The following is an 11,150-nucleotide window of genomic DNA, read 5'->3' on the forward strand; positions in this document are numbered from 1 at the left end:
TTTTGTTTCTCTCTTATGTGAAAGAGAGCCGAAGGTCTTCATACAAAGCTGCTATGAAGGCTCCTTGGTCATCAGGTTTCTTTTTATGTTTCTGAGTCACACCGTCTTGGCAGGTGCTTTCGTCTCAAATCATTTCAGTATCCATAGTGGTCTGTGGTTTTTGTCCGGGCCTGCAGTACCACACCACCTGTCCACACTCAGTCCCCACAGCTGATGTCGAATACTGCCAGTCCCAGGGCCATTTTATAATATGTTCCTCGGGGGGAAGATTCTGTGGTAAGGGCAAAAGTGAGTTATTGTCCTGACCTATAATTGGCAGTGGTCCTTTGGTGGTCAACAGTTGAACTCGGATGGTGTTCACTAGTTGTCTCTGGGTTAACGTGGCATAGGCCCTGGGATGATTGCGGCTGGAATGTTCGGTTATAGATTTCCTGTCTCAATTGTTGCTTAAGTAGTCCTTTCATCCTTTCAATTAGCCCAGCAGCAGTGGGGTTGTAGGGCAGGTGGAAATGCCAGCATATGTCATTTTTAGAGGCCCATTCCTGAACTTTGTGGTGGGTTCCTTGGTCACTATCAATGTCGATGGGGGTCCTGTATGTCGTGCACAGCTCTTCTAGACCCTGCATAGTGGGTTTCTGCATTGCTCGATGACTCACATAGGCCTTTTATAATGTCTCCCATCCGTTGTAATGCATTATAGACTGCATATAGCTGTTGTTCTCTCACACTGTATCGTTGCTCTGACCCTTGCCATAGCTATGACCAAGAAAGGGTAGTCTTATCATTTTGCCATTGTCACAGGCCCCAGCCAAACCTGGGTAACTGGCCATTACATTGAGTTTAGTGTATCAAGAGTGCAAAATGCTCTCTTGAGGTTTACTCAGAAAGACAAAACTCCTGTGCCTCTTTCCACCTGGATGTCCAATAGGTACTTCAAACAGTATCTTCCAAACCTAGAACAGGTTCTTTCCCCCTAAACCTGATTTTCCTCCAATATTTTCTATTTTCTATTCCAGTTGTGGCAGTACCATCTGCAAACCCACCAAACTAGAGCCCTGGCTTCTTATAGTGAGAGCCCTGGTTCATACCATTCTTCTCCCCCTTCCCCACTGCTCAGATCTCCAGGTGTGCTGATTTTAACACCTAATTATGCCTTGAAAAGGATCATTCCTCTTCCTTTTCACCTCTTCTTCCCTGGTTGAAGCCCTCATTATTTCCCTCCACTGCCTCCGTATCCTAAAAGGCTAAATCCAAACTGGTTCTCCCTTAAGCCATCCTCTTCCATCCTGATAGAGTGATCCATTTAAAAGGCACATATGACAAAGGCAGAACATACATATGACTCTCCATCTGCCAGGATGCAGACCCCAAGCTTCTGAGTGACCTCAGAGCTCACTCCATCCCTCTTCCCTCCTAGTTAACTCTGCTTCAGGCAAACAGATAGCATGGTAGCTGCTTTAAAGAAGCGATTTGTTTTGTTTTACTGTTTGTTTGTTTTTATTTGTTCCTTTGTTTCTTTCCTCAATAACTTTGTCATGGTCTGTCTTCCTGAAATAGTTCTGCCTACCATCTCTGTGGTTTGCTAACTTCTTAAGTTTTGAGGTTGACCCTAGGTGTAGCCTCCTCTTGTCCTTTATCCCAACCAGCTGACTGGCTGGGTCCAACTTTCTTGTTCAGTTTCTGCCAGCCCTGTTGTCTGGGAGCAAAACACTGCTCTAGATCAATTCCATCTGTTTTCAGATGGATATCCTTAAAGAACCTACTTTCCCTGAAGCAACAGACTCTCATTTCTGTAGTTGTTAGCTGGGGCTAGCCCCTTGGAGCTTGAACAACAGTCAAATGTAAAACTCCTGTGACATTATTCTCACAGTTGATCCCTCTTCCTTGGAGCTTCTGTTTCCACATCATGTCACCTAATATGCTCACAACTGCAGGGGGAAACAGGTGTTTATCAATGAACCATAGATTCTGATATTTTTGCTTTCCCTTCCATGAAGTGGAATTTAGAAAACAATACACATAAATGCTTTCTAAAATAATTATGACCTTGGGTTTGTTTTAGTTTTAGATTTTTAGTTAATCAGTAGTAGTTTGGATCACCCTAATTCTTCAGTTAAGTAATTAACTGTCTATAGTTTTGTTGTTATAGTTTGCAAGTATTCTGATAGTAATATTTTTGTTTATTAATACAAAAGAAAACCCCATGGGTGTGGGTTTTTCAGTTAAAATTAGGTTTGGCTACAACTGACAAAAATTCAAAATAATAACTTTATCTCTGTTTCATATAAAAGCAATCTGGAGGTAGGAGTCCAGTGTTGGCATGGTAAATTAAGGAAATCATTAGGGATTCTATTTTATTGCTGCATTATTCTCAGTACTCAGCTCTGTTTCAGGTCCAAAATAGCTGCTCAAAGTTCTATCATCAAGTCTGTGTCCCAGACAGCAGAAGAGAGAAAGGAAGGATGGAAAGGCACCCTGTGTGTAAGAGCACTTCCCAGGAGTCCCCTGGCCATAACGTAGTCACATGGCCAAACTTGAGCTGAAACTGTGACTAGGATAATGTGGTCAGACTCCATGTGCCAAGCTAAATACTGCAGACGCTATTACTAAGGGAGAAGTGGAGAACAGATTTGGGGAATGCTAGCAAACTCTGTGATAGGGAGGATTTACTTTTTTAAGGAAAAAATTAAATTTTTTGAGGAGAATGCTTAACATATAGCTCTCTCTTCCTTGTGTAGTAGGGCTTAGAGGGGAAGGGTGGAAAGATAACAAATTAGCATTATTCTAACACTTAGAGGAATACTGACATAATTATCTAACTCACTAATAATAGCATTTTCTTTAAATGACAGGATCAGGCTCTGAAAGGGACAATCAGGTATTCGTAAGGAGTTCAAATAAGTATTCCATGTTATTCAGACTGAGAATGGGAATATATGCTAAAGAAAATTCGTAGCCCCCCACATTCTCCTTTTATATTCTTTTTTTTTTATTGTTTTCATCTGATCGTAGTCTTAAAATTTCACTTTTTAATACAGTTTACTTCTTATTATGTGTACTTTCTGGGGAAAAATGTATTGTACAGTCAGTGTACAGTCACTGGTATTTTCATAGGGGTTACATTGAATCTGCAGATTGTCTTGGGTAGTATGGTCATTTTAACAATATTGATTCTTCCAATCCATGAACACATTATACCTTTCCATCTGTTTGTGCTGTCTTCAATTTCTTTCTTCAGCATCTTATAATTTTCAAAGTACAGGTCGTTTGCCTCCTTAGGTAGGTTTATTCCTAGGTAGTTTATTCTCTTTGATGTGATGGTAAATGGGAAGCTTTCCTTAATTTCTCTTTCTGATACTTCATTGCCAGTATACTGAAATGCAACAGATTTCTGTATATTAATTTTGTATCCTTCAACTTTATCAAATTCTTTGATGAGCTCTAGTAGTTTTCTGGTGGCAACTTTAGGATTTTCTGTGTGTAGTATCATGTCATCTGCAAACAGTGACAGTTTTACTTCTTCTTTTCCAATTTGGATTCCTATAATTATTTTTCTTCTCTGATTGCTGTCTCTAGCACCCCCAAAACTATGTTGAATGAAAGTGGTGAGAGTGGGCATCCTTATCTTGTTCCTAATATTAGAGGAAATGCTTTTAGCTTTTCGCCATTGAATATGATGTTAGCTGTGGGTTTATCATATATGACCTTTATTTTATTTTTATTTTATTTATTTATTTATTTATTTATTTTTGCAGTACGCGGGCCTCTCACTGCTGTGGCCTCTCCCATTGCGGAGCACAGGCTCCGGACGCGCAGGCTCAGCGCCCGTGGCTCACGGGCCCAGCCTCTCCGCAACATGTGGGATCTTCCTGGACCGGGGCACGAACCCGTGTCCCCTGCTTCGGCAGGCGGACTCTCAACCACTGCGCCACCAGGGAAGCCCAGCTGTTGCAATTTAAATCAAACATATTTATATTCTTGTGATAAAACATGTAGTAGATAAAAAAATATCACCAAAGCCTGACACTGTAGGAATTTCTTTTATGGAGTCTATGTACTTATGAGGAAGAAAGTTTTATTCTACAATGGTCAAATTCTTAAGTTAAAGTGTATATCTAATGTAATGCCTACTTTTTCATTATTAAATAGACATTTGATTTGGAAAATATGATTAGGTAATCTACTTCAAAATAGTGATGTGTTATATACCCAAAAATTTAAAGCATATTTATTAAAGATAATATAAAACAGCTAATATTTATTGAGTGCTTCCTATATGACAGACACTAGAGTAAGAAATAATACAGTTTTCTAATTTAATCTTTAAAATAATCTGTATATCTTCATTTTACCTGCAAGTTAATGGAACATTAGAAAGTAGGCATGGTTGATAGCTATTAAGTGTTCACAACCAATTTGCGCTTTTTACCACAGATTTTTTCATCTTGCTCTACCATGACATGAGCTTTATTCTCAGTCTTTTATAATATCAGGATGAAATAGCTAAAACATCTATTTTGACAGATATACTAGTGTTGTTGCTGTATTTATATGGTCTGCCTTCCTGGGTTTTAAGTATATGTTTCAAGGAGTTAAGTTATTTTCTGCTTGTTGATATTCATGATAATTTCTTGCAGCAAGACAACAAACAACTTATTCAAGAATGTGAACCTTGGTCCTGCTCTAAGTTACATTTGTTAATTAATTTAACCTGCACGTATTTATTGAACAGATGTTATGTGTCAGGTACTTTTCTAAGCACTGGGAACCCAGCAGTGAGCTATCCAGGCAGTAAACCAGTAAACAGATTTTTAAAAATATAAAAACAATGGTTTTAGAACTGAGAAATAAAAGAGTAGGAAGATAAACAAGAAGAAAAGCCTGTAGTATTAGACCTATAATCAGGGAAGAACTCTCTCTTCATGAGGATCATATTTGAGTAGAGAAAGAAAATATAGGGAGGAAAAAGATGTGCTCCATGGGGAGGGAAGACAGAATAAAGGACATGAAATGTCAAGTACTTGGAGAATGAGAGCAGCAAGGAAGCCTTGCTGAGTGTCTGGAGGAGAGTTTGGAGAGTAGTGAAATGAGGTTTGGAGGTAGACAGGAGCCAGATCATGTATAGCTTTGTAGGCCATGGTTAGGAGTATGGGTTTATTCTAAACGTAATAGGAAGCTCTGCCTAGTCAGCTTGATGGAAAAGCCTCAGTCTGGACCCCTGCCAGATATCACTGCAGAAAGGACTTAAAGCTGCTGCCCACAGGTAACACATTTCACTTCTCTGTTCAGTTCATTGATGAGAGCGTCCTTCCCCAGGGAGTGGGAGGGAACATTTATGAATAATAACATAATGTACCACAATAGCTGTTACTTTGAGGGTCCTCTGTGCCACCCAAACAAATTTCAAATATACATATAACAGAATTTAAATCACATGATTTTAAATAAATTTTCTCAATTTTGCAAAAATCCCCACCAAAGTTCCAGCTCTTTCAGTAACAGACATATCTGCCAGACAAACAGGTCAACATTTCTATTTAAAGCTCTAGAAAAAGAATCACTGGATTATTGAGATAATTATTTTTGAAGCTCTTCACACATATAATCAAGTTGCCTTCACACTGGGTTGGATGAATTTAAACGTCCATCAATAACATATGAAAACTTAAGTGTCACTGGAGCATCATGAGTAGTTTGTTTTCTGGCTTCATGTGTTTTGGTTTCTTCATATAGCACAATAGGAACACTTTTTCCAACTTTGATTTCCAAGAGGAGCTAGAGTTTCAATGCCCCCCAAACCCCACCAAGTCTCTCTCACTCCGAAGATGTCCCTTTCCATGCTCTTTCCACTAGCAATGGATATGTGGGGTGAAAAGAAACAAAGCTTTGTTTTGAAAACCACTAGGATATTCATTTTGTTTATTACTATGACATAACCTAGTCTATCTTGACTGACAGAATTACGCGTCAGAGGATTGCAACTAAGATACACTAAGACCCCTACTTGAAAGGTCAGTCAGCAACAGCACACAATAAGCATTAAGATTCTATGACAATTTTGTCAATTATACCTCCATAAAGCTGAAAAAAGAAAAAAGATTCTATGGAATGAGAAAACAAATGGTGGTTTCATGTATGAAGTCAAAATTAAATTTCAGCTAGGCAGATACTCCAAATAAAGAGGTGTTGACTTAGAGCTTACCTACCTCTCATAGGCAGCTCTGGTTTGGGCCAGGGTGAGTGGTGTCAGGGAGTTATTTACAAGTATTATTATTGATTCTTGATAGCATGGCCGAGAAGGCTAACTCATCTAGCCTAAGGAAACAATTATATATATAGAGAAAAAAAGCATGCAAATATATTTATCATATTTAACTATTTTGTAATATTTCAACACTGAAAAAACCCTAAATAGCCAGCTTGAGAATGATGTAATATATAGTACAAACTCATAGATATATTTTGCTGCTATTAAAATATACGTGCTGAGGTTACATGTAAAATGCTTCTGCTTATGAAGTCTATATATATAGCACAGTAAAAATAAAAGTGAAAAAGAAAACTGTGGGATGGCAAGAAACCAAAATGGTGACAACTATAGTCATAAGATGATGAACAAAGGAGTGATTTCAAATTATTCTTGCTACTTTTTACTAATTTTTATTACTCTATAGTGTATGCAAACACATACATTTGAAAAAGGAAGAAATAGGGGCTATAGGATTTGGCAGGTAGAGTGTTATAGTTGATCTTAGAAAGACAAGATTCAATTGAGGGTGAAAAGAAATTAAACATGATGTACTGGATTAGCAGGTAATTTTAGTTTGTATTTTTCCAGATGTTCCCTCTCAGCCTTGGGCTTTCTAATCAGAAAAACATACTATTACAAATGCAAGATGTTCATAAAGTGTTTAAAAGAGAAAATCATAGTGCTCATCTACATGAAAAATAGCATTTTCCCCTTTAACATTGCCAACATTCTTTTATGCAACTCATAACGAGACTCTCTGTAACTCCATATTAACCCATTTCATAATCTTACACCATCAATTTATCATTTGAAAATGATGAAAACTTTATTAACTCTAGCTGGAGTCTCTGAAGGTATTTCTTGTGTCACTGTAGGTGCCATATACTGAAGTTTAATTTCATGCTGTTTATCACCTCAGTCCCTGACCCCTTTTGCTTCTAATTCTGTGTTGAATAAAGGAGGAGATTTATCTTTACTTACTTAATTGTAAGCCACACAGATTGCCTCTGCGGTCCTTACAAGGCAGCAGTGTTGGTAGTCAGTAACCAACCATAAACGAGTGGAAACATGGCTCCGTATGTGTCTTCAATTACCCTCCCCTGGACTTTCTCACTGTCAACCTTATCACTGAGGTAAAGCCACTACTTCCCCTTTACATTTTTGTGAGCTGGATCCCTTTGTAAAAGGAATTGGCGTTTTGATTTTTAATGCCATATTTTTTGTCTTATCTTAGTGTAAAATAAATTGTGTGTGTTTGTATTACCGAGTTTCGTATTTATAATAAAAATGTAAAACATGCCTACAACTATAAAAAATGCAAAAGATGTAGAACAATATAACAATATAAGGTATAATTGAAAGTGACCAATCATCACAGAAATTATATTAACAGTTTGGCATGTATCTTTCAAATTGTATCTTATGCATATAATACTATATACTTTTGTATGCTCAACACGATATCATGTGCATGTTTCCATGATCACATTTATGGATAAATTATCTCTCTTATATCTGAAATCATTCTATATTTTAGTTTTATACATAGATGTCAGCATTTCACTTGAAAACTATTCGTTTTTTTGTTTGAATGGATATCACATAACTTTATTATGTCACTTTTTTTAATCACACTGCTCAATCCCCAAGATTTCCTTATGGCACCTTCAAAATGAGTTATTATTTTTTGTTTTGTCTTGTGAACATAACCATCAAAAATTTCTTATTTCAGTTTAAAAAGAAAGAGAAAGGGAAATGAAACATTGTGCTTTATATGTGCCAGGGTTTATACTAGGAACTTGAAGTGTATAAATTATTTTTTATCTCCATAACAACCCTGTGAATAAAAGCCATTGGTGATAAAATATTTACTGAACACCTGCCATGTACCTGATACTGTGTGAATTTTTTCCAGCTATCATGCAAGTTGATATATAATCACCATTTTACAAAAGGGAGGGAAAACTGGCTCTAAAGGTTAAAAAGTAAAGGTGATAATATGGCTGTGATAGTATATGAACATGTCTGTATAAATACATAGGCTTTAATCTTTCCATTAAACCATTTAATGTCACTTATTTAAGTGTTAGTAATAAATAATATTTGTTTTACACTGCTCCACATTTTATCTTCCTAAAATAAAATGTAATAATCCTACTTAAAAACCTTCAATGTCTTCAAATTCTCTAAAGGATTTAGTCTTAAATTATCAACAATGCTTAAAGGCCATTCAAACATTTGTCCCCTGCTTCCCAATACCATCATCATACTGAACTAATTTTCATTCACCAAACATGACATATTGTTTTACAACTTTGCATATGCTTTCTCACATGCTATCTCATTTCACTTCTACAAATGGTGAACATATATTCATATTTCATATACCATTGAATTGTCACCACCTCTGGGAAGTCTTCCTAGACTTCTTCAGAGAAAAAAATCACTTCCTACTAGGAGCTACTAAAAAAATTTTTGCATGCCTTTACCATAGTACATATCATAATAGAGCACAATTATGTTTTTATTTCCACTGGAACACAGACTTTTGGAAAGTAAGATCTGTGTTTGAGGCTTCTGTTTGTCTTCCCAACAGTCTAGCCTACTGGCTAGAATAGTCAGTGCTTAAGAAATGAGAGCTAAATAAATCTCATGAAATACTTATTTTAAGGTTATATACCAACTCTGACAACAGAATAAGAAATTACTAAATCTACAAAAAGAATACTGATTTAGTGTAAATCTGCATCTTTTGGGGGAGTGTATTTTTGTACCTTGTGGATGATACTGATCATGGTCTAAAATTTATCACTTTTGTGGCTTATTCTACTCCAGAGCTGATATGAAAAAGGTCAGAATGCTGGACAGACATGTCTTTCCACTATAGGACAATTCAAAGAAGCCAATAGATATTGCCAGAGTTTACTATGGTATTAGGTCCAAAACATGTATATTGTTTTGCTGGCCACAAGAAGAAGACCTGAGGGAAGACTCCCTTTGGCCTCCTTTTAAAGGCACCAAACCATTTCATGATAGCTATACCTTCTTCATTTATAATTTTCCAGTTCTGGTAAAGCCATATTGGAAAACCAGACTAGCGTCTCTTTTATTGAAGTTTGCTGACATTTCAGCAGCTTTTGATTCATATTTACAATCACCCTCTTCTTACAATTTTAGAAACAGGGACTTTCCAGTGCAGATATAAGAAACTCATTTCAATAATATCCTATATTTGAAGGTTGTTTTCCTCTTATGAGCAACTTTACTGGTTGAACACATATTTATACTATCATAAAATTCTTTTCCAATGAGGTATTGATTTTTATAAACTGAAAGTCAATACTTTATTAAAAATAAGATTACATTTAAGTGAGAGAACTCTACCAAAATAGTGATTAATTGCATTATTATAGTGTTTAAACTTCTTACCTTCAATTATTCCATAATATACTAGAAAACAGCTATTGTATTTAAGCATAGGATTGGCTTTATTTCGGCGATGAATTAAGTCAAGTAGATGCATACATGATGATAACACAGGGAAGTTAATTTGGAAAAGCAATCCTTTGAACACAATCTGGCACACACTGAAGTTATTCAAAGACACTCTATTCATCTATCAATAATCTGAGATTGGCATTGGGAAGAATACATTTACCCTTTTCTCATGTCATGCTTGCCTCTGTTAAACCCATTCTTAGTTTTTCTTCAGGGAAGAGCTAGTTGCTGGTCTCTGATCAGAGCTCAAGTACAAGATGTCATCAACCGCAATAACCAGCAAATGGGGTAACAATAACTTAAAGGGTGGTTGCCATCGTTCGGTTCTTTCTCTTCCACTTCCTCTTTGTAGGTGGTTGAACGGATAAGACCCTAGCTAAGCCTTCCAGCCCTCACTCTCTACCTCTGCCTAGAATACTTTTACTTTGGTTATATCATGACTTACTTTCCTCAGGTCTTTGTCAAAGAGCACAGCTCTCAGTGAGACCTTTCCTCATCCACCCTCACTACAAACTGCATTCCTATCCCTCTGGCTCTCCCTATTGCTTTTCGCTGCTTTATTTATTCCCCCATGCCAGCTATGATCATCCAATATACTGAAAATGTAATTTGCTTGTTAATCGTCTCTCTTCTCTCAATGGAACATAAATTCCAGGAAGGTAGAGAGATGTAGGTTTAATCTTATAATCCTAGTACTTGACACAGTGTACCAGGTACCCAGTATTCATTTACCACATGAACGGGGGATTAAAAAAGATCAGCGGAAGGTTGTATGCCCAAGTTGTACATTTCAATTCAAGTTCACCAGAGTTCTCCCTTGGCATTATAGACACTGTCTCAATGGGGACTTTAATCTTTAACTTGCTGCCATTCTTTAAGAATAATTCTACAGGGAAATTAACATGGTAGTAGAAGACAAGTGGTTAGTTTTCATAAGCAGGGGGGAATATGGTTATTTCTTTGTGTCTGGATGTAATTATCAACATATACCATCAAAATCTGATTATAATATCTAATAATAATAATAAACAAGTGCCCAATAAATGTTTGCTTATTCACAATAATGTTGAATTTTTCTTTATTTTACCCATCTGAATCTTTAGATAAAATCAACAGGATGAGAAATCTGAAAAGTATCCTACTAGACTCCATGCCTGATTTTTCATCTATAAAATGTGGATACCTCCATAAAATGGAGGTAATAATGGTATTCTCACAGTGAAGTGCTTACAGTTGTGTTCAGCGCATATTAAGTGTCTAATATAAAATTAGCTAATATTCCCACCATCATTCAATCAGTTACCAGGCCTTGGTGAATCTTTCTCCTGCTGTCTGTCAACTCTATCCTCTCCTTTTTGTTACCAATGAATGATAATGTATTGTTTTCTAAGTTGTACACACG

The sequence above is a fragment of the Lagenorhynchus albirostris genome, chromosome 8 (assembly GCF_949774975.1).
Source record: "Lagenorhynchus albirostris chromosome 8, mLagAlb1.1, whole genome shotgun sequence".
Taxonomy (NCBI): domain Eukaryota; kingdom Metazoa; phylum Chordata; class Mammalia; order Artiodactyla; family Delphinidae; genus Lagenorhynchus; species Lagenorhynchus albirostris.